General features: G+C 36.8%; 1 long non-coding RNA gene and 1 pseudogene across 1 annotated transcript in view; one reads left to right on the top strand and one right to left on the bottom strand.

Annotated features, from left to right (window-relative positions):
* LOC129045995 (uncharacterized) overlaps nucleotides 1-24,939 on the bottom strand; it is a 345,862-nt gene that overhangs the window by 276,904 nt on the left and 44,019 nt on the right. The gene's annotated exons all lie outside the window — the stretch shown is intronic.
* On the top strand, nucleotides 1,238-1,654 carry LOC123848601 (profilin-1-like; annotated as a pseudogene).

The raw sequence follows: 24,939 nt of genomic DNA, 5'->3' as shown, positions 1-24,939 counted from the left end.
TATGTAACATATATGTAACATGTATATGTAATACACACACCCCTACATACATATATATACATATATACATTCAGGCACTGACATACATCTGTATACTCATTTAATTCTTATACAACCTTATGAAATACGTACTACTATATTATCCATTTTACAGATGAGGAAACTAGAGTATAGATAGTACAGTGTAGAGCCTTGCTTCAAATCCAGAGAGTTTGTTACCAGAGTTTGCACTCTTAACTATTATGACATAGAAATCTCCAGTTAATTAGACACATACCATAAATACTTGATATTATTGAAAAATTGTGCTAGTTCATACTGGAAATAATGCATCCATCATCTTTTTTTTCTTAAGGAGGTTGCATTTTAGAGGAGAAAATGAGATCGATAATAAGAAAATCAGATTTGTTAGGAATATTTTGTTTTATAGAAAAAGTATTATGTTTCTTTATGAAGAATTAAGTTAATATTTATAAAACGGTCTCTAGGAACTAGTAATGGGACAATACCTCCATATAAACATGTTCTTGATAGAATAATTACATATATACATTCGGGGGCTCGATATAATGTACACCAAACATCCTAAGTATGCTTTAGAGTTTTCAACCTTTCCCTCATTGCCAGATTTTCAGCCAGTATTTATCATTGTTTCCCATGTACAACCTCAGAAGTCTCCTTAAACTGCCCCTGTCTGTATTCCTAACTTGCTTTGAATTGAGAAAATAAATAGCCAAGCATGGTAAATTGAATAGTGTGCTCAAAAATTCATGTCTCCCCAGACCTCAGAATGTAATCTTATTTGGAAATAAATTCTTTGCAGATGTAATTAGTTAAGGTAAGATGAGGTCATACTGGATTAGGGTGCACCCTAAATCCAACGACTAGTGATCTTATAAGTAAAGGAGAGAACACGCAGAGACATGCAGAAATAAGACAGAGGCAAAGATTGGAGGGATGCAGCTACAAGCCAAGGAAAGCCGAAGATTGCTAGGAGCCACCAGACCTGGAAAAAGCGAGACAAAATTTTTCCCTACAGCATTCCTAGGCAGCATGCCACAGCCAACACCAGGATTTCCAGCATCTAGACTCCAGAACTAAGAAGATGAATTTCTGTTTTTTGTAGTCATCAGACACAGCTAGCAGATTCTCAGTCCGGAGGCAGCGTAGGCCCAAGCTCTCCACCTCCCCCACCGGCCAGCCCGAGGCACCTGAGCCCAGCCCCAGCAGCAGTGCCATGGCCAGATGGAACGCCTACAACCATAACCTCATGGCAGAGGGCACCTGTCACCCCAGGGCCGTCGTGCGCTCTAGGGCTGTCCTCCACTGGGGCCACCTTGCAGGGAAAACCTTCCTCAACCTCACGTCAGCCGAGATGGGTGTCCTGGTTGGCAAAGACCGGTCAAGTTTTTTCCATGAATGGACTGACACCTGGGATCCAGAAATGTTGTTATCTGGGACTCACTGCTGCAGGGCAGGGAATTTACAGTGGCTCTTTGTAACAAGACCACCGGTGGAGCTCCCACTTTCAACATCACTCACAATGACTGCAAAGATGCTAGTCCTGCTGATGGGAAAAGCCGGTGTCCACAGTGGTATGATCAACAGGAAATGTTTCGAAAGAGCCTCCCACCTGCGGCATTCCCAGTACTGACCTCATCTGTCCTTTCCCCCGACCATTCCCCACTGCTTTTGCACCCCTCTCCTTCCCATACACACACACACACACACCATTTTATTTTGGGGGCCATCACCCTATCCCCCCTATTGTTGCCAAAACCACATGGGCTGAGGGCTACAGCCAGATGGACAGACACCTCCCCTTACCCATACCCCTCCTGTGTGGGGTTGGAAAACTTTTTAGTTTGGGGGTTTTGTTTTGTCTTCTGAATAAAAAAAGATTCTACTAAAAAATAAAGTCATCAAATTAAGTGGCAAGTTATTAAGGCAGTCCTAGGAAACTAATATGCTAACATTATAGAAATTGGGTTAAAAGGAGTCATTATAGAAATTGTGTTAAAGGGGTTCTTGCAGGAGGGTACTTCTCTCAGTGTGGATGTAAGAACCTTTCCCAGAGAAAACATGCATGTCTAGGGGCTTGAGGAAATATTCAGGAGCTCCCAAGCCTCTATTTATTCTGGGCTCCAACTCAGAAGGAAGAGACTGAAATTGTAGTCAGGAGAGCAAAGGGAGACCTGGAAACCAAGGATCCCTGCTTTGACTGGTAATAACATAACTAGTCCCTGAGATCTCTTAAATTCTAGGAGAAAATAAATGTGTGATTCCACCAGAGAATCTCATTACTTGAACCAAACACAGGTGATAATCCAAGGTCAGAGGCACAGCAGAGAGAATAGATTGGCCCCAGTTGGAGTCTCCAAGCATCATGCATCACACATGAGTCAAAGGTTCATGGAACCACTCTCCACTGGTGAATTGTGTTTATCAGCAACAGCAGGTTAGATTATAGAAGTTAGTGGTGTGCTCTTGATAACTGAAAAGACAAGGACACTCCACAATTGAATGTATTTGGAACAAGCTGTTCTAAATCCTATTATTTCTCCTTCATTGCTTATTACTAGAAACTTACAAAGAAGAGAAGTAGCAAAAAAAGTCATTTCTATGGAATTAGGATGTAATTTGACTTCTTTCTATAAAAATAACTAATGTTTCTTATTTCCTGAAATTCTTCAGTTGGCTTTTGATGATTCATAGAATACAATGTAACATGAGAACAAGAGTTTATTCTCCAGGCTTTAAGCAGAGAAAATCAGAGGAAGATGTCTATTGTTCAAATGATATAACTTACCCAAAGTGCCAGGAAGATAGTGTAAGTACTCGCTAAAAATTGTTCCTTCCAGTTACCTTAAAACTCTTTTTAAATTTTCTAATTTTCTTTTTTTAGTGTAACAGTCAGAAAGATTGCCTTGGCAATTTTAGAGTCTCACAGCTACATATTCAAAAAAAACATTCCCAAGTTCTTGTCCATTGCCCTTTGAATTGTGATTAGTAGTACTAGTTCTAACAACTAAGATATGTCATAAACTCTAAGGCAATTAGTGTTCCCCTCACTTTTCTTTCTGCCAGACATAAAGCCTCATCCCTTTAGAATTTATTTAGGGGCTTATTGTTTTATTTTTCTTTTCTTTCTTTCTTTCTTTCTTTCTTTATTTATTTGAGAGAGAGAATGAGATAGAGAGCATGAGAGGAGGGAGGTTCAGAGAGAGAAGCAGACTCCCTGCCGAGCAGGGAGCCCAATGCGGGACTCGATCCTGGGACTCCAGGATCATGACCTGAGCCGAAGGCAGTCGCTTAACCAACTGAGCCACCCAGGCACCCTGTTTTATTTTTCTTTTTCTCCACTAGAGGCACTTTAAAAGTTTCACTTTTTTATAATACCCAAAAAGGAAAACAAAACAAAACCTACACTGATGGTGATAAATGTATCAAAGAGATACAGGAATTAACTAAAAGAAGTTCCCAATGGCCAAAACTTGAACTATTTGAACAACAAAATAAATAAAGTAATACTGGATTAAAACCCAAAGTATAAAATAAGTATCTCTGAGTTCATACTGATATAAATAAATGACTGAATAAACAAATGGGTGAGAAGAGACAAATCTCCCATGCAGAAGAATTTCAAATAATTTATATAGATCCTGTGCCCTGAAGAGACTGAAGCATAACTCCCCTCTTCTGAAGTGTAGGGTACTTACAGTGACTTTCTTTCAAAGAATACAATATGGAAAGAGGCAGGAAAATAACTTAGTGGAGAAACTTAACAAACACTATGTAGCCAGGTGATCAAGGTTAACATCAACCATGAAAAACATGTTGACAGTATATACCCTAGATATGCAGTGATCTCTGTGGTCTTCCTTCCAAAAATCCATAACCCCAATCTAAGCATTAGAAAAAGATGAGCCGAACTCAAGTTGGGTGATATCCTACACAATACCTGACCAGGATTCCTCAAAACTCTCAAGGTCATCAAAAGCAAGAAAAGTCTGAAAAACTGTCACAGTTTAGAGAAGCCTAAAGAGACATGACAGCTAAATGTTATATGGTATCTTGGATACAATCCTGGAACATAAAATAAATGTTAATGTAAGATATTAATAATAGAGGAAACTGGATATGAGGTATGTGGGAATGCTACTATCTTTGTAATTTTTCTATAAACTTAAATCTACTCTAGAAATTTTTATTTTTATATATTATACAAATTTTTATATATTATTGGTCTCTATTCTTGGTTTCTTAGCTATAGCTAGCTAGCTCCCTCAGGAAGCTCACTCAGCTTAGCACCTCTTTAAACCCCACAAAATCCCTACAAGATAGATTCTATTATTATAGCATTTTTACAGATAACAAGCTGGAAAAGCTTAAAAGCTTACCAAAAGACCTGTCCAAAACATGTCAGTGCTAGAAATGGAACTCAGCCCAGTTCTAGAACTTATATTCTTAACCACTATCTCTCATACTCTCCCATCATGTGACAGTATATATAGAAAGTATAAAAAAATCTACACTTACGTATTTAGAACTGATAAATTACTTTAGGATGTTATTGATTACATGATCAAAGTGGAATAATCTATTAAGTTTCTGTAAGTTCCCACAACAAATTATTAGAAAATAAAAATATTGAAGAACATACTGCTTGTGGTAGCATCCAAATTATGAGGTACAGAAAATCTAATAGGAGATGTGTAAGACCTCTACATAGGAAACAATAAAACATTATTGAGAGAAATTAAAGAAGATCTAGATAAATGTAGCTATGTAACATGTTTACTCATGAGAACACTTGATATTATGAAGGTATCAGTTCTCAAACTTCTAAAGAATCGATACAATTATAACTGAGTAAGTGTATGTGTAACTTTAGAAATTATCCTAAAATTTAAGTTGAATGCAATGGACTTACAATAGTCAAGATACTATTCAAGATAGAAGAAGGGGAGGGCGCCTGGGTGGCTCAGATGGTTAAGCATCTGCCTTCGGCTCAGGTCATGATCTCAGGGTCCTGGGATTGAGTGCCGCATCAGGCTCCCTGCTCCTTGGGAGCCTGCTTCTCCCTCTGCCTTTCTCTCTCGCTCTGTCTCTCATGAATAAAAAAAAAAAAAAAAAAAAAAAAAAAAAAAAGAAGAAGAAGGGGAAATATTTGTTTTAACACTTAGTAGAAAGATTTATTTTAAAGCAATACTGGGTTAAGATGTGATATTAATGCCTGAATACACAAACAGGCAACTGAAATTGATTTAAAAAGAGCCCAGAAAGGGATCTATGCATATATGGACATATAATTTAAAATAAAGATAGCATGGTGGAACAATGCAAGAAAGACAGCCTTTTCAGTACATAGCCCTGAAACAACTGCATAAAATATGGGGAAAAAACCCAAAATCTACTTCTACTCTATATCACATATAATCAAAACTTACTGACATGTAGCTTTGATGTAAAAGACAAAGCTATCAATTTTCAAAATTTAATATAAAAGAATTTATCTTCATGACCTTGGAAAAAGAAAAAGTTTTTTAAACAGGACGCAAAAGCACTAAACATAAGAAAAAGATTTAATAATTGGGCTACATAAAAATTAAGAACTTTTATTCTTCAAAAGATATCATCAAGAGAGTCAAAAGCAAACCAATGTACAGAAGAAGATGTAGCACACATATTAGAATATGTAAAGAACTCCTATAAATCAAAAAGAAAAAGCTAACTAATCAAAAGGGAAAATAAGCAAGGGTAGAACGGGCACTTCAGAGAGAAGACAGCCTCATGGCCAATATATATATGAAAATATTTTTAATCTTAGAAGAAATCAGAGAAATTCAAATTAAAATCACAAAAAGATACTACTAGAAACCCACGAATAACTAAAACTAAGATCTTACAGCCAAGTGCTAGCAAGAATGCAAAGCAACACGAACTAATATGCATTGCTGGTGAGATAATAAACTGGGGCAACCACTTTGGAAGGTTTGGAATCAGCTGCTAAAATTGAACATATGCACACACTATAATAGGAATTTCACTGCAAGGTATATATCCAAAAAAATGTGTGCACATGTGCAGCAAAAGACATCTACAAATATGCACCTCAGTTATAAACACCTCAAACTGGAAAAAGCCCAAATATCTGTCAACATTAAAATGAGTAACAAATTGTAGAATACTCAAACAATGAAAAAGAGTCAACTCTAAATACGTCAACAATAGGAGTGAATCTCACAAACAGAACATTGAGCAAAAGAAGCCAGAAACAAATGAAACATTTACTGCATGGTTTGATTTATATGAAGTTCTACAACAGGTAAAACTATAGTATAATGATTAGAGATTTGTGCACCAAGGGAAAAAAAAATTACAAATAAAAGAAAGCATATATTATGAAAGTCAAGGAGAGCTTACTTTGGGGATGGTGATCCAGGCTTTAGTAATTGGTAGTAGACATGATTTTCTGGTTGTTCACTTTGCACTTTGTAACATTTCGTTGATTTGTATTTTTTTGTTTTATGTACTCCTCAACAAAATGTATCTTAGATATAAAAATATAAAGTGTTTTATTTTTTCATTTAAATATATTTTAGTTCTTAATTTAAAAGTTTTATAAGAATAAGGCATACTACAGTGTTGTTATTTTCTCCTTCCTGTTACAGGCTACAGAACATGAGACCTTTAAGATCCCATCCCCAGGTAGACCTAACTTGCAAAATATCTAATCAAAGCAAAAGTAAAATAGAATTTTATACTAGAAAAAAGATATATCTACCAAGGTTGACTAGAACTTTAATTACAAATTGCACATGGTTTCCAATAAAATCTTCCCAGAGAAAGCAAGACTATAATCACTCTCACTACTATACTGTGTCCCCATTGTGCTGTTAGACAGGATGGTAATTAACATGGTCACAACTATAACTGTCAGGCATGAAAGCAATGCTGAATGTGTTTCTCACCCAGCTGCTATCAGCATGGGGTAGAAGAATGAAAACAGTGCCAAGAAATCAATCTCCTCCATCAAAACTGAGCCGACTCTGAGCAGTAGTTCAGTAGTTTCATAAGAATATACACAACCTCAACTAATCACTGCCCAGAAAATTAATACAGAAGCCAATAAAGAGGTATGCAATAGTCCATACTTCACCTGTGGTTCATGTGCAGGTGTTCTAAATGCCTGCCAAGAAAGTATGTAAGGTGTTTCAGAAGGCAGGAAAGAGGTAAATAGCATCTTCCTGAGTATACAAAAGGAATATGTTAATTGTCAAAACTAGTTACAATCAGGAAGATCCCTTTACTTGTAAGACATTTTTATTACATAAGGCTTTTCATTTCTAGAAATTAAGAATGAATGTTATTGCAACACCAGCTGGGCAGTAGTACATTATTGTAATGGGAGAAGACATCAGATGGCAACATTCTTTAGTAGAATTGTGCATGTAGAAGACTAGCCAAGAAATTGACTGAATTGGGTCAATTTGGCTAGTGGCTAGTTAATTTTGGCTAGTGGCTAACTTTAAGGTATACAGGGTCCCAAACCAAAAGACAATTTCTTTTTGCAAGATCCCTTTCAATAAAAACAGTCTGATTAAAAATGCATTATAAAAATTCATGGATCTGTGAAAGATATGGAAAGTAGGACTGGCCCCAGGAAGAATTTTAACTGCAATGCAGGCCTGAGAAAGTCTTGTCCAAACTGGTGGGGAGCTCTAGAGGCAGTATTGGCTATCAGAGTGTTCTATGTCAGGCCAAAATGGCCAGGTTTTAGGTAACTCACTTATTCAGTCAGCAGTTGTGGGCTTTCCTGGAAAAGGTATGACCTGGGGTGGAACAACTTTGGGCAACTGAGGCAAGTCCTGAGGGAACTGAGAGCTGGAGGCTGTCTCCTGACTGTAATGCACACAGCTGAGCAGCAAGTTCTTCTCTGAAGGGATATTTCCCTAACACATCTCTAAGTCACTATTGCCCACCCCCGGAACTACTGGTACTAACTTCATAAACATTCAGAGGATAGCCTAAGATTGCCACAGGCCTCTTTTCCAAGGGAAACTTAGAAGAGAAGGATATGGAAGTTAGTCCTAGGAAGGCATCCAATGCTTATTGTCTGTCTCCTTTGCTATCCATTCTAGAGTCCCCTCACCCTGAGCTACCAACCCTGTTGACCTTGATGGCTATTGTAGTCAGCTAGGGCTGCTATAAAAAAGTGCCATATCCTAGGTGGCTTAAACAATAGACATTAATCTCTCAGAGTTCTGGGGATGGAGAAGTCCAAGATCAAGGTGCCAGCCAATTCAGTTCTTGGTAGGGGCTCTCTTCTTGTTTGCCCATGGTCACCTCCTTGCTATGTCCTCACATGGCAGAGAGAACTCTGGTATCTCTTCCTCTTCTTATAAGGGCACTATTCCCATCAGAAAGGTCCCATCCTCATGAACTCAACTACACATAATTATTGCTCAAAGGCTCTATCTCTAAATGCTATAATATTGGGGGTTAGGTTTTCATCATGTGAATTTTGGGGGGACACAATTCAGTCCATAGCAGTGGCTTACCTGATGTCATAAAACACACATTCATCTCCGAGGTCCCTGACCATGGATGGTCATTATGCCCAGGCTGAGGTTGCTTTAACTTCATTTGTAATCATGACAGGCCAATAAAGAACCAAGAGGCATTCAAATAGATCACTTTATTTTACACAAGATCACCTATATAACCACAGAAAGGGGAAAAAGTGCTGGTACTACTACTGGTGGATGCCATGGGTGCCTGGACTACTTGGTTAAGTAGCTTTTTTGTGTCTTCTGAATCTGTCTATGCTCGTTCCTGGGTGTAACTCTTAATCCATCTTATGATGTATTATTGTCAGTATTACTTGACTTTATGGTTTGGTGGGAATTACAGGACCTAACTCATGATAATTAGTTCTGTCCATATGGTCACTTGTAGTCCCTGGTCAGGCCTAGTAGTTTGCCAAGAGTTATTTTTCAAAAGACATATAATTCCCTGATGCAAATGTTTTTAGAATCCTAGGAGCCTATATTAAAATTCTACCACTGGTACTTGGCACAAAATCAACCTGGTACCTTCACCTACCGCTGATATCTCCAAAACACTGGTTCCGTCAGATTGCATAGTCCAAAACGCAAGGCTTGTACCACAAAAACCAGGCTTGACCTGCTAGGCCCTTCACTGCTCTGGCCACATTCAAAGCTAGCAAAAAACATTTCTGTCACTTACTGTATCAGGTAAGTATGAAATATGTTGCCTCCAGAACACAAAGAAACCCATCAGGCATTGTGCTTTCTTATTCTGGGTAGAAGAAGCAATATGTAATAATTTATATTTTACTTTGAAAGAGGGCCTGGAAGGCCCTTACCACAAAACCTCTAAAATTTTACTCAAGTGGCTAGACCCCTGAATCTTCTCAGGTTTATATCCTACCTTCTGGAGCAAATTTCTCTTAACAGGCCTATAGCAAACCTTGCTAACCTCTTGTTCATCCAGACAGATAAACATAATATTATTGATGCAATGAATCAATGTAATCTTCAGGATATCAGAAATGGTCCAGACATCTTCAGACTACATCATGACAGAGAGCAAGAGAATTAAAGTATCCATGGAGCATAACTATGTAGATATAGGCTATATTAATCTCTTCTAGAAAGGACACTATCTCTAGCATGGTGGCTGTGGTTAGAGCTACTATTAACTTGAGCTTGCAGTAATGCATGGTCATTCTACAGTATCCGTCTAGCTTCTGCAATGGCCAAACTGGTGAATGAATAGAAGTACCACCGCCCCTTCCTCTTTGAGATCCTTAATAATACCTCTAACCTCCTCCATCCACACTCTATCTCCTGTAATGCTCTTTTGTTTCTGGTTTACTGTGTTGGCTGGGGAGGGCCATTTCATTTGGCCATTACTCCACATATCAAAGACTCACATATCAAAGACTCAGTATATGTCAACTGCTAAGCACATCAGTTCCAATTATATATTCAGGGCATGGATAAATGACCATTAGGTGGGTTTGAAGACTTGATCGGTCGATCATAAGCTGGACCTTGGCCAGCATTCCATTTTTCACCTGGTCTGATATATCCCCACTCTAATGGGGGACCATGGTGCTAAGAGTATCAAGGTCAACTCAGACCCTATATCCAAGAGTTCTCAAATGCCTGGGTATGCCTCTTTATCCTGTGTATCATTGTTTGAGTAAATGGCCACAAGTAATATAGAAGAAGAACTGGAGGAATAAGTACAGTATGTATTTGAATCAGTGTTGTATCACACTTCCTTCTGGAGGCTTGATGACTTCTTCAGTCAGTGGATTCCATTTCTGAAAACTGGAAAATTTTTGTGGAGTGACTATCTCAGCCTCCTGCTTGTCCATTCTTATTTTCTTTTGATTATATATATTTATAAGTACTTTTACTGGATGCCCATATGTATTTCCCTTTGTGATGTTGAGTTCAAGTGACCATATTTGTAACTCTTTGTGTGTCAAGCTCCCTGGGTTGCTATTCCAGTGACTAAAATAAATTGAGACTCTGACATCTAGTGGCTAAGCACCACCACCTGCCCTTCATTGTTTCAGAGTCCTCTCATCCCCATGGTCATACAGGAGCCAAGTTGTTAACGCTTCTCCTACATTAAGGCCTTGCTATGGGGGACGACCACCACCAAACATCCAGGGATGCTGATGCATTCACTAGCACATTCTTTATGGCTCAGTAAATGGTGTGTCTTTTAAGGTTTCCTATGGAACATAGTCATCTGAAAAGTTCTCTGGCCATACATAATAGATCCATTCCAGTATTTCCATTTCCTCCAGTCTTTTAATCTCTTCCTCCACCATCTGCCATGGCAGTTATAGCATTTCAACTTCACTCAGCATGGGCCATCACTTTTTTTCATACTTCTGAGAGCCATCTGAATAGCAAGTTCTCTCTATCCCCTGAGACTTCTGCCAGTGTTGATTCCTGTATTTTGGGAAAGCACTCCCAAATTAATACATTCTTCTTTATCTAATTTTATGTTAGGGACTTCCTTGATCAAACAATCTCAGAATCCACACCCAAGCAGACTCCCCCATATCCTGCCCCTATATCAGTTCCAGAATATATATGCTAGAGGGATGTTATCACTTAATCCTAGTTATAGTTGTGAAAGAAATGGCCATGAAATGAAGGAATATCCTGGGGTGAGGGTACATGTTCCCTTATGTACTGATTTTAAAAATAAATAAAATCTGAAAGCATTCCACATAAGATCAGGAACAACACAAGTTTGTTCATTCTTAACACTTCTATTAAATATTGTACCCACAGGTTTTTTTCCAGGTAAGTTAGGCAAGAAAAATAGATAAAAGTCATCCAGATTTTTTAAAAAAGGAATAAAACTATCTTGTTTCATGAATAATACCCTCTTATAAACAGAAAATCCTAAGGAATCTACCAAAAAACTATTAAAGCTAATACACAAGTTAAGCAAGGCTGCAGGATACAAGATCAATACACTAACAATTTTATTTATACACACTAGAAATAAACAACCTGAAAATGATATTCATAAAATAATACTATTTATAATAGTATTAAAAAAGTAAAATACTTAGAAGTAAATCTTATAAAATAAGTATAAGACTTGTACATTGATAAATAAGGAACATTGTTGAAAGAAATAAAAGAATACCTAAATAAATGGAAAGACATTCCATGTCCATGGAATGTTGTTAAGATGGCAACATTCCTGAAATTAATCTAAAGATTCAGTGTCATCCCTATCAAAATTCCAATTTCTTCTTTTAAATTTGAAAAGTTAAGCATAAAATTCATTTGGTTGCATCCAAACCAACTGTGGGATATCTGTATACACAGTAACTTAATAAATAACACAGTTTTATGTTAAATGAAGATATAGATACAAAATAATTTGTGCTGGATGATTTATTTAAATGACCCCAAGAAAAGACAAAACTAATTTAAGGCAGTAAAACCCAGAACAGCAATTAGTAATTGATTAGAAGCTAACGTCAGGTAACTTTTTGGACTGATGAAACTATTCTCTAATTTGATCATCGTGTCAGATACATGTCTGCTAACATTTGTCAAAATTTATCAATGTATATTTAAGATCTGTGCGTTTCACCTTATGTAAATTATACCTGAATTTTATAAAAGTATGAAGCCAATCACCCAATGATCAATTTCCTGACTGCCAATTCTTCAGTTGAGGACTGACCTTTTTCTCTCCTTCCCTGAATCTGACTTTGCTATTTCATATGCAGATGAATGGATTTCCATTAGGAAAGGAGCTATCCCTCCATTTTTTTTTCACACCTACATTCTGCACCTGCGTCAGAAGCTCTCAAACCTTAAACCAGGTTTCAGACAGTTTGTGGCTGCTGTTTCTCACTACACTATAGAAAGAGGAGTAAAGGCAGAGCAAGACATGAGGACAGGAGGTAAGAGATGACAGTAAATTCCCCTTAAGTGAAAACTCAAGCTGTCATGTATAAAACATCTGCACAGAAAAAGAAAATGCAAAGGCAGTGCAGCAGCAGAGGATGGGGTCAGACAACATAAGAGGAAAATTAATCCTTCAAAAAGTTGTTAGAAAAAAGTTTTAGAAAATGCTTCCTCATTTGAAATCAAAAGATTTCATTTGGAAACTTTGGTGTTTCCAAATGTAACCATAGGAAAATATCTTTTTAAAAAAATATTGTTTTAAGTTTTTACTATATTAAGATTTTAATAACTCGGTGATTTTTAAAAATTCCCTTTCTAGATTTCCCCATCTCAACTTTTTTATCAAGTAAATTTGCCACCTGACGCTTTTAAAATGTATCAAGCCTTATAACATAACATAATATGTATGGTTCATACTCTGTAACATTATGTATCTATTTATGTCTTACTAATTTTTCTTGTGATGAAAATGATTGCATTTCTGTTGAGATGTCCTTTTATATCTAACTGGCAAATATATATCATAATTCATTTAGTCTTGTATGAAATGTTGCAAGCCTTTTTTTCAGATTTTTGTTTTCTTTTACTTTTTTTTTTTTTTTTTAAGATTCCATTTACTTATTTGACAGAGAGAGACACACAGCGAGAGAGGGAACACAAGCAAGGGGAGTGGGAGAGGGAGAAGCAGACTTCCCGCGGAGCAGAGAGCCTGATGCGGGGCTCGATCCTAGGACCCTGGGGTCATGACTTGAGCCGAAGGCAGATGCTTAAGGACTGAGCCACCCAGGTGCCCCTGTTTTCTTTTACTTTTTAAAACATGTTTTTAGTATGCCCTGCCCTAAAGAGACCTTATCTTTCAGAAATTCATGCAGACAACTAAAAGATGTACTACAACCCCATATCAATAATATAACTGTAATTTGGATGTTTGGGATTTTCTTGGACGGCTAAATGACAAAGAAAATTAAATTTACTACTTAGAGTTTAGTTTTCAAGAAAGTAACCATATTTCACACTATAAAAGCAATATTTTTATAGCAAAGCCATAATCAGTCATCATTTTCTTCACTTTTTTAAAAAGACTTTATTTATTTTTAGAGAGAGCGAGAGCATGAGCAGGGGGAGGGACTGAGGGAGAGGGAGAGAATCTCAAGCAGACTGTGGAGCCTGATGTAGGGCTTGATCTTACCACCCTGAGGTCACCACCTGAGCCGAAACCAAGGGTCGCTCAACCTAATGAGCGACCTTTCTTCACTTTTTTAATGACAGGCTTTAAAACTGGTAAACTCTAATCAAGTAATCTCAGAATTGCTTGATTTATTTACTGTTAATTACAAGTAAGCCCTTTAATAATTTAAATGTTTCCTGATTTAAAAAAAAAAGGCATTTAACTACTAACACTGAGGGGCGCGTGGGTGGCTCAGTTGGTTAAGTGTTTGACTCTGGATTTCAGCTCAGGTCTTGATCTCAAGGTGGTGAGTTCAAGCCCCACACTGGGCTCCACACTGGGCATGGAGCCTACTTAAATAGTAACATGGAAATTTCCATACTTCTAGTTTTGTTGGTTGTTGTACAATTTTTTTTTAAAGATTTTATTTATTTATTTGACAGAGAGAGACACAGTGAGAGAGGGAACACAAGAAGGGGGGAGTGGGAGAGGGAGAAGCAGGCTTCCCGAGGAGCAGGGAGCCCAATGTGGGGCTTGATCCCAGGACCGCGGGATCATGACCTGAGCCAAAAGCAGACACTTAACAACTGAGCCACCCAGGCACCCCGGTTGTTGTACAATTTGAAACACCATAAAATTAAAAAGCAATAAGTTGGGGAAAATAATTGTAGTATATATAGCAAACCACAATCATATATTCCTAAGAAATGTACAGAGTTTATGCAATTCATAAGAGGAGAATGAAAAATGATCAATAAACATATGGAAGAAATGTTCCCCTTGAAACCAAATGTACTTTATTTTTTTTTTAAGATTTTATTTATTTATTTGAGAGAGAGAATGAGATAGAGCGAGTATGAGAGGGGGGAGGGTCAGAGGGGGAAGTAGACTCCCTGCTGAGCAGGGAGCCTGAAGCAGGACTCGATCCCAGGACTCCAGGATCATGACCTGAGCCGAAGGCAGTCACTTAACCAACTGAGCCACCCAGGAGCCCCCCAAATGTACTTTAAAGTAGTATAAACACCATTTTTCCCTAACAATTTGACAAAGATTATAAAATGTCAATATGTACTGTTCAATAAGATGCAACAAACTAGCTGGGGGAAATTTAAATTGGAATAAGTTCTATTACACTGGAATAAGCTCTTCATTGGCTGCATGCATCAAGAACCTTAAAATTATTCATACTCTGAAATAGCAATTCCACCTCTAGCAATGTAGCCAAAGGAATGATTGGACAACAAGCACAGAAGATGATCATAGCAGATCTTGTTGTAACCTAAATGTCCAAAATTTGGGTATTAAAGTAAATTTAAAACGTACTATTTTGATGAAATGCCATCCAATCCAAAAATCACATTTTCTAAGACTTCACAATATGAGTAAATGTTCCTACTTCAATTCTAAGTGAAAAAAAAGGAAAAAATAAAACTAAACTAAAACCAAAACAAACAAACAAAGTCACATGCATAGTTTATCAGCTTTGTGTAAGAGAGCTAGCTTTCTCTCTCTCCTAGAAAATTCAGGGGGAAATGAATTGTCCTAAAAAGATCACATTTTCAATCAGTGTAGACTGGGTCAGAATATACATATGCAGAAGCTTCTGAAGGGCCAAAAGCATGTCCATTCCACCAACTCCCACCTGGGGAGAAGGAAGCCACCCTCCCATATCTTCTATCACCAAGATTTATCATTTAATTGAAAACGTTGGTTAAAATAGAGAATTAAAAAATTAGATGGATAAGAAGACAAATATTCTTTCACCAAACTTTATATGACCAAAGCCTAGCCTTTACATACAAGTCTGCTGACTATATAGTTCAGTGCCCTCTTCATGAATAAACCACATACAAAATAAAATATCTGTGGTTTCCAGTATAGGCTTCTTTAAACTAGAGGACAACCTACAGTCAATTGTAAGGAATATTAGTACAAAATCTTTCAATGTTTCTCATTCCTTTATTTTTCCTAATCATTTACATTTGACTCACCCAATCCTAATTTAACAGCAATTTCTCTTTAGTGACTTCTATTATCATGTTTTCCCAAGGCTTTCAAGTTAGCTTTCAAAAAAATACAATAACTGCATTTCTTTAACACTCACATTTCATGAATTTACAGAAATTTAATTTTACTTTGAGTTACTCTACACAAAAATCTAGAATGTATACCATTAGTTTGGTGGTCAGGTCAAATGGAGAGGAAAGTGATATAAGAGGAAGGAATGATTACAATTCATTTAATGCAGTGCTAAACAGTTTGTTGAAAGAGTAGCAAGACTAAACATACCTCCAGATAACCAAGTAAGCACCCAAAGCCACCATGAACCCATGGAGCCATGATTAATTCTGAAAAATATTGAGTTATTAGTTACAGCACTGAGATTCACAGTAAGAAACCTACAGACGCAGTTGTGCTGTGCTAACACCATTTATTATTAACTTATAAACAGCTAAAGTTTCTTTTCAAAGTTCAGTGAAAGAATATGGGATATAACTCCGGAAAACTGCTACTTTTTAGGACATAGTGTTTTGGTTTTCTGCACACCATTTCCAATAATCTCATAAATTGTCTCAATATCACACATGATGGGAAAGAAAAAAACACCATGTCCTCTTTGTAGCCCCCTCACTGTTCCCCACAGGCTACAGGACATCTAGCTAGTATTTGAATACCCAAAAAAGAATACTTGTCTGTTCTTGGTTGATCAAGATGGGAGAGCCCAATTTAAGCTGACTACATCATATACAAAATAGCTTCTCAACCATGTACTTCAATAGGATATAGGTATGTCACAAGGCATTGATAGCTATACATTTTTACAATAATATTTTTTTTACAATGATGACAAATTTCCCACAGTTAAAATTATTATGAATACTATTTCTGTGCCCCATTGTGGGAAAAAGTTCTCAGTGGGTCTCTCATGTTTCTATATGTGTTATGAGCAAAGTTATTGACAGATTTTTTCTGGACTATCTTTTGAAGAATGTCTGAATAGCAAACATCCATGGAAGATAGATATACTATCTCTGAAGCAGAAGGCAGATTTGTTTGCTGTCAAGTATAATATAGATAAATGTCTCACTTCAGAGCAAAGACAGGGTAGGTTTGCTTGTAGTCATCTGTAAGAGATTGGGGTTCCTCAAACATGGGGTTCCTCAGCTATGATACAAATTTGTGGCATACATAGCATCCACTGGGTCCACCTCTACGTTGCTCCTGTGGGACTTGATGGTGGTCCCATGCAAATTGAAATTCATGCTGTCTACTATACTGAGAGTAATAAAATTCTTTGTCTCTGACCAGGAGTCTCATGTCTTCTGCCAGTATCCATGAAACTTTGAGAGGCCAACTTGTTAGCTTATAAGTAGGATAAAATCTCAGACCCTTCACAGTTCTTGATAAACTTCCAAATTTAGCACATATGAACTTATCTGCCTTTAGATAATTTCTCTATCAGTAATAGCTCTTAATATTGCCAGGTGGGCAATATAAATATATTGATTCAGAAGTTTCCTAATTCTGGTATAGTAGATACCCTGGAACATAACCTTCAACTACTATCATTTCTTTTCTGAAATATGGCTAGTTGGACAGGCAAAAATAAGAACCTTGATGGAATTGTTTTCTGATATTATTTTTCTAGTAAGAAACTTGGAACTTTAGGGGCGCCTGGCTGGCTCAGTCATTAAGCGTCTGCCTTCAGCTCAGGTCATGATTCTGGGGTCCTGGGATGGAGCCCCACATTGGGCTCCCTGCTCAGTGGGAAGCTTGCTTCTCCCTCTCCCACTCCCCCTGCTTATGTTCCCCTCTCGCTGTGTCTTCTATGTCAAATAAATAAATAAAATCTTAAAAAAAAAAAAAAGAAACTTGTAACTTTAGAGAAATTATCTGTTCACTTTCATAGTTCTGTGGACTTTTAAATCTCTAGCATTCAGATGAAAGAAATGGCAAAAGAAGGGTAGTTTGGCTATCTTTATCTATGTCAACTGCAAAGGGACTGTCACCCAGCTCATACCATTGCAAACTCTTCTGATTTCAGTTCATTTCCCTGACAAACTGCATGGTTTGTTTTAAAGTATACATTGCCCCCGTCAAGGAATACATCCACTGCTAAGATAAAAAAAAGACCAGTTTGATGACATTTTAGCTTTTATTTCCCATATTCATTGACAGATTTAGCTGAATCTGGGGATATGAACATCAGGATTAGGGATGAATCTTGTGGGTTGCCTATGATATGCCTTTACAAATCCTTGAACTGATATACCTCGAGCCATAAATGTTTCACCTATATTTCTGCTATAGCATCCTAATTTATCTTCCTGATTTCACCACTGTCTTCCAATAATCTAGTCCATGACAGCCACCAGAGTAATTTTAAGCATAAATTGTACCATGAAACATTCTATAACCAAAATGATTATTTTGGGCACACATTCTGTAACTCTTAAGTGGCTCTTAATCAATAAACCTGTACAGTATGTTAAATCCATTTAGTTACTTTGGCATATATTTGGAGCATATACAAGAAAGGAATACTGCTCAAGGTTAAACATTCTATGAGTTTCACTGAGCTTTTATTTATGGCTGAGGTGAGCATTTTTTTACACCTGCTTCCAAAACATTCCAAGGTGAAATCATAGTGCCTCTGCTCTCTGGCCAAAATGTGGGAACCTCAAGTGTGCATTCATCTATGCTGGGTCAAATCCCAAATTATATTTTAACTAAAATGCTGCTATTTCCCCAGATAGCTTCTGTCCATCTCCATGCAGAGACAGAGGATTTCTATTAAGACATGTGTTTTTATCAAGCTCCTCAACTTGAAATCTCCTTTTAGACCCTTCAAAACACAAGTTTTGCACTTAAAAACTCAGAAAAGCTGTTTTTCAAGTACTTGTCAAAGAGTATAACCACAGAATCAAGGTTGATCAATATCTATCAAAAACTAGGTTGAATGAAACTATTTATGGATGATTGAAGAACAGGTGGTCCATTCATTCATCTATTTTAAGTATCTCCCTGGATTGAGTTTGACCGTCACAGAACTCTGAAACTTTTGGCTTGCTCAAAACCTTATTGTGAGAGAAATGCAATTTGGTGTTTAAGCTATTATTCTACTTTGACACATTTTTTTTAAGATTTATTTATTTATTTGAGAGAGCGAGAATGAGAGAGAGAAAGAGTACATGAGATGGGGAAGGTTAGAGGGAGAAGCAGGCTCCTCGCTGAGCAGGGAGCCCGATGCAGGACTCGATCCAGGGACTCCAGGATCATGACCTGAGCCAAAGGCAGTTGTTTAACCAACTGAGCCACCCAGGCGCCCCTACTTTGACATATTTTTAAGTAATAAATCATATTCCAGTAATAATAACTTATTATGTGTTCACTATGTGCCAGGCACTATTCTAAGAATCATGTGCATAAGATTTCATTTAATCCTCACAAATAACACTTGAGTTAGACACTATGGTTTTCCCTATTTTACAATAAGAAAGCTAGGTCACAAAGAGATTGAGTAATTTACTTAAGGTCACTCAGAACCTATTCCCTTAATGACTGCAGGAACGACTACTCCTATAGTTAGTTTCAGGATATAGTTAGGAATATTTTTATTATATTTATATGATGCCCTCTCCATGGGGACCAATGGAAGGAATAGCTCCTTCACTTTAGTAAAAAGAAATGTTATTTTCTTTTGGAGCCAGAAATTATTCTTTACTATCTAGATATTGTAAATTATATAAATGATAATTTATTTTTGTATTGCTACTCAAAAATTTGGACCCATAGCCACTCCTACTTGAAAAACTGACAATATTATAAGCACACACTTTGAATATCAGAGTCATCAAGTTTTCCTTTTGTCTGTGTTAAATATAAATATAAATATATGCATAAACTTAGATGACTTCTCAAAGACATTTGGCTAATTGGTTGTAGTTAGGGGATCTAAGTTGTTGGTCTCCAAATGCTCTATTGTGTTATCCTATATTGTTTCCTGATGGAAAAGAGGAAGACAAATGAAAAAGAAAAAAAAATTAAAACTAAACACGCCTCCGAAGAGCTGAGCCAACCTAGAGACCACAACCACTGTGGGTTATTTCATGGTTAAATCTGAAAAATTAGGATCATTAACTGCAACTCTAGAGACTGTGTGTGTGTGTGCCTATTTGTGTGTGTGTATACATTTGTACAGAAGAAGGAAGGGAGGGAGGGAAGAAGGGGAGGGAGAAAGGAATTTATTAGGTTATTATATTTTTTTAAATTATTTCTCTTCTTATCACATTTTATGGTTAAGATGAACTGAGATTTCAGTAAAGACACTGAATATCACGTCTTCCCAGTCCCTCTACTAAAAGGATTTCTCTATGTTATGCCTAAACAACCGGTTCATTCTCTGTAAATCTACATTTCTTGCCACCGGAATTGGATCAGTAGTTAACACCTGACAAGGTAGCCAATCCACCAGTCTGTATGTGACTCAGGTGAAATGATAAATTTTGCTTATCAGACTTGTCTCTCTCAGCCAATGGCACAGGGGATATATTGAGAATATGTTGATTATCGGTGCATCTAAAAGTGAAACATATCATGTGTCAGGATAAGCCATAAGTAGATGAAAAGTGGAGAAGGGTGTTAGCAAGTGGGCATGGGACTTTATTGTTTATTGAGTGATTGTGGAGCCCAAGTGGAGTTGACTGTTTAGTTCTGATCAAATATTAAAGTTATTTGTCAGCTTGGTATATAGTTCCTCCCTTCCCTCACCTCATATAGGCCACATACAGACAGCTGAAGAAAAGTAGAAATAAAAAACAGGCTCAGAAGAGAGAGGCAGCAAGTCCAGAAAAAGAGACAGGCAGAGATGAAAGTCAGGAAATAGAGAGGCCAATCCAGACTATGTCAAAGCCTCCCATTTTGCTGAGTCATTTTCCTTAAGTTCTCTGAAATAACTAGCATAACAAAGAAATAGGAAAATTTAATATCTTTCTGGGAAATTCTGATTTAGCAGATTTGGGAATGTGCATTAACCTATTAACTTATATTTACAACTCATTGTGAGTTAATTTATTGGATAATAATTTTTCCAGGAGCAAGAAACTTCTTGACTGATAGTTAATGGAGGTTTAAGCAAGAGCAAAATTGATCACTGAGAAGGATGAAATTCATAGGTCAGATTCCATAGCACATCACCATACAGGCAGAAATATGTACAAGACTACTGCGCATCTATGCAGGAGCCCTCAAGAGTAGACAGGAAAGATAGGAGAATTCAAGATTTAAATATCATAAAAGAATTGGAACAATGAGCTCAAATGCCATCAACTTCCTTCTCCATCTTATGTCTGTGTCTCCCTTCAGATCTTCCTCTCTCATGATCTCCCCACAGATAAGTTTCATCTCCTCCTTGGCTCATGTAGTAAAACAACCAGCCAATAATCCATGGGTCTCTCATATTATAATCTTGGAAGCAAGAATAAATTGACTCTAATTTTCATCTGCTTTCCTAGGGAAGAGACTCAATCACCTAGGTGGGTCAAGTTTTCATATCTGGCCCAACCAACTATAAGAATGGAGGACAAAATTTTGTAGCAGTCATATGGCAACTCTCACTGCAACCATGCAAATGCATGAGGAGAGGGTGTCTAGAGAAGAGATTTTTAACCAATAACACAATAACTAGGTACTATAGAATATAATACAATTGGCAAATATAATTATAGTCAGCATACACCCACCCTGTTCCCTTTCTCTTCAAAGAAATTTAGGCAGTCCCTTTTCTCACTCTATACTCACCATGAGATTCTGTTGGGTTCATTTAAATGCTGTGTAACATACGGAGGTGGCTAATGATAACGAAGGGAATTTATTATTCTTATTTTATGTTGATGGCAAAGTCAATAAACTTTTAGAAATAATTTGGCAATTTTTATGAAGAACAATTCTTATCAGGCATATGTTTTCTCTTTAAATCTAAAAAAATCTTCATAAAGAAAAAACTAGAAAAATAAAATAAAATAAGAAAAAGAAATAAAAATAATAACAACAAAAAAAAGAATGAAAAAAAGCTAATCAACAGTGACCATGGAATATGGAGTAATTCTCATAAACAAAGGCTGGGGTGAAAAGACAGTGAATTCAAAATTGTATCTATGAAGGGACTGCAGTTATTTAAAAATGACTGAGTGCATATGAACAATAAATACGTTAAAGGAGCAAGGAAAAAAACAAAACTTATTAAAAATCATTTAAGATCTGGGTTTTTGAGTGACTCTATTTCAGAGTTTGTTACTCATTATAATTTTCTTTGCATAATAAATACACATAAAGGAAAATATGCTGGGAGAGGAATTACAAAGTAGGCATTTACCCAGAGCCTAGAACCACTGTGGACACCTTAGTTTGGGAGATCCTCCAGTGCAGCCTCAGGTCTCCTGCCCTGACCCCTTCCACCACACATTTGCTTCAGGGATCACTTTAATATTTTCAGATCGTCTTCTAAAGGAACTGAAAGTTCTCCACTTGTTGCCCATGGCTGGGTTGTTGGGTTCATTCTTCCTTTTGTTTCTAGCCCTCTAGAGGGAAAATTTCTCTAGTCATGCCACTAGGTTTCTAAATACAGAAACTCAAACTTTCCTTATCTAGGGGAAATTTGAAATTGTATATATAGTTAAACTAAAAAGCACAAATAATTGCTCCAAATTCGAGTGGAGAGCAGTGAGAAGCCACTTTTCTCCCAAATCCCCCTCACATGGTGGTTCCCACACCTCCTCAACTCTGTTCTAGAGTTTTGCTCCATCACTCCTCTCCTATTTGTTTATTTAAAAGAATAACCATTTGTCAACCATTTGTCTCCCCTTGAATGCCATTTTTCTGACTTACACAAAGCACTATTTAGAAAAATGTATAACAATTTTTGGCAATTTCTTCTCCACAATTAGACATTTAGGGTGATGGTGGTCAAATGCTTTGAAATCTTAAGATGTGCAACATTAAGATTCCTATTTGGTAGCCCTTCCAATATAACCCCCTTTCCATGTATTTATAGAAAGCCATTTATCTGCCATGAGAGACTATGGACTCTGAGAAATAAACTGAGGGTTCTAGAGGGGAGGGGGGTGGGGGGATAGGTTAGCCCGGTGATGGGTATTAAAGAGGGCACGTACTGCATGGAGCACTGGGTGTTATGCACAAACAATGAATCATGGAACACTACATCAAAAAAAAAAAAAAAAGCCATTTATCTGCTAAACTCCAGTTTAATATGTCCCCTTAGATACAAAACATCTTCCTTTACAAAAGCTATACTAAAATGAATCTTGCGTACACTTGCATCATTCAAACATCAAAAACAGAATTTTAGACTGTTTCTCTAAGATATCTGATTCAATAGTCTGTCTCTATCATTTGAATTTTATTTTATTATTTTATCTTTATTTTTGCTGTTTCTCTTTTGACAAACAGATAATGGAAAAGGAGAGGGATGGAGGAGAAGGGACACAAGCCTGCACTTTCTGAGCAGAGAAGCAGAACCAAAATAACTTCAGCTATTGTGTTCTTTGCAGTCATAAGCCCTTCCCACCTCCGCCAAAGGTGATTTATTTTCAACTAGGAACAATTTGTCTCTGTTTGCTTTAGGAGATTCTCTTGCTTTAACTAAGAGGGGGTTGGGGGTGGTGGTGGGATGGACACTATCTCTTCTGAATGTTTTTGAGCAGAATTGCAGAGTTTAGGTTAAATGAACCTAGGAATATACCAGCACTATTCGGTATTTAGCATATTAAACAAAGAGAAAGAAAATACATTACTTTTTATAGCTTCACATGCTTCTCCTTTTCTTTGCCAGTGGTTTTTCTAGTAGCGCTCTCAAGTTATTTTTAACCTTAAAGTTTAAATTTAAAAAATACCAAAGTATTGACACTTATTCTGAAGACAGGTGAGCCTTTAATCTTTCATAACATGCCAGTGAATTTACTTGAAACATAGTTTTTAGTACAGGTTGGTTGTGTTTTGTGATGCTAGGCAACAGAAGTGTCCATGACACCGCTGACACTCCATTTTTGGAGAATGGAAGCCTTCAGTAGTTGAGGTAGTTACACTATAGCCATGCTTCTTTTGTAGACATTAATATTGTAACCCTTAATGTATCATTTTATACCTGGGCAAAATCCATCTCGGCATCAATCTCTGTGTCAAGAGGTACTAAATTACTCTGAAAGGCTAAAACAAAGCTGGAGGATAGAGAAATATGACCACCTAATTCCCCTGCCCCAAATTGCATGGCTGGTACACATGCTCTGGGAAATGAGCTGGGAAAACAAATATAATATGTAATAAATGTTCAATAAACAAATGGATAATCTAACATGTATTACTAAATAAATACTTGTACTCATCTGGGCAATATTTAAACAATTTACTTTTGGAGATATTTTGCGTTTTAAAATTCTGAAAAGATTTTCTTTTTTCATTGAGATAAAATATACATAAAATTTACCATTATTTTAAGTGTACAATTCAGAGGGATTAAGTATATTCACAAACTTGTGCAAGCATAACCACTATCCATTTCCAGAACTCTGTACTCATTAAACAATAACTCCTCATTCTACCTCCCCCAGCTCCTGGTAACCTCTGTTGTACTTCCTGCCTCTATGAATTTGCCAACTGAGGCAAATTAGGTACCTTATATAAGTGGAATAATACAACATTTGCTTCTTAGTGATAGGCTTATTTCAAATTGTATAATGTTTTCCAGGTCTGTCCACGCTATAGCATGTATTAGAATTCCATTCCTTTTTAAGGCTGAATCATATTCCATTGTATGCATACACCATGTTTTGTTTATCCATTTATTTGATGATGGACATCTGGGTTGTTTCCACTTTTCGGCTGACTGTAAATAATATTGTTATAAACACTGGTGTACACATATCTGTTTGAGTCCTTGTTTTCAATTCTTTTGAGTATACACATAGAAGTGCAATTTCTAGATCATGTAGTAGTTCTATGATTAACTTTTTGAGGAACTGCCATTTTGTTTTCCATAGTGGCTTACACCATTCTACATTCTTATCAGCAGTGCACAAAAATCTAAATTTCAAGATGTTTTACTTTTTAAACCTTCTCTCTCTCTCTCTCTCTCTCACACACACACACACACACTTTCTTTGGCAAGCATTTATTGAACATTTATTATCTGCAACATGCCAGGGTGAGTCAAGGATAAATAAGGCAATTGTCAAACATTCTTTGTACAAAAATTTTGAACAAATATTA

The sequence above is a fragment of the Mirounga angustirostris genome, unplaced genomic scaffold (genome assembly GCF_029215605.1).
Source record: "Mirounga angustirostris isolate CCGP_5_RB_7025 unplaced genomic scaffold, mMirAng1.0.hap1 SCAF_2, whole genome shotgun sequence".
Classification (NCBI taxonomy): domain Eukaryota; kingdom Metazoa; phylum Chordata; class Mammalia; order Carnivora; family Phocidae; genus Mirounga; species Mirounga angustirostris.
The sequence above is the reverse complement of the archived record's forward strand: the minus strand, read 5'-3'. Positions and strand labels throughout refer to the sequence as shown.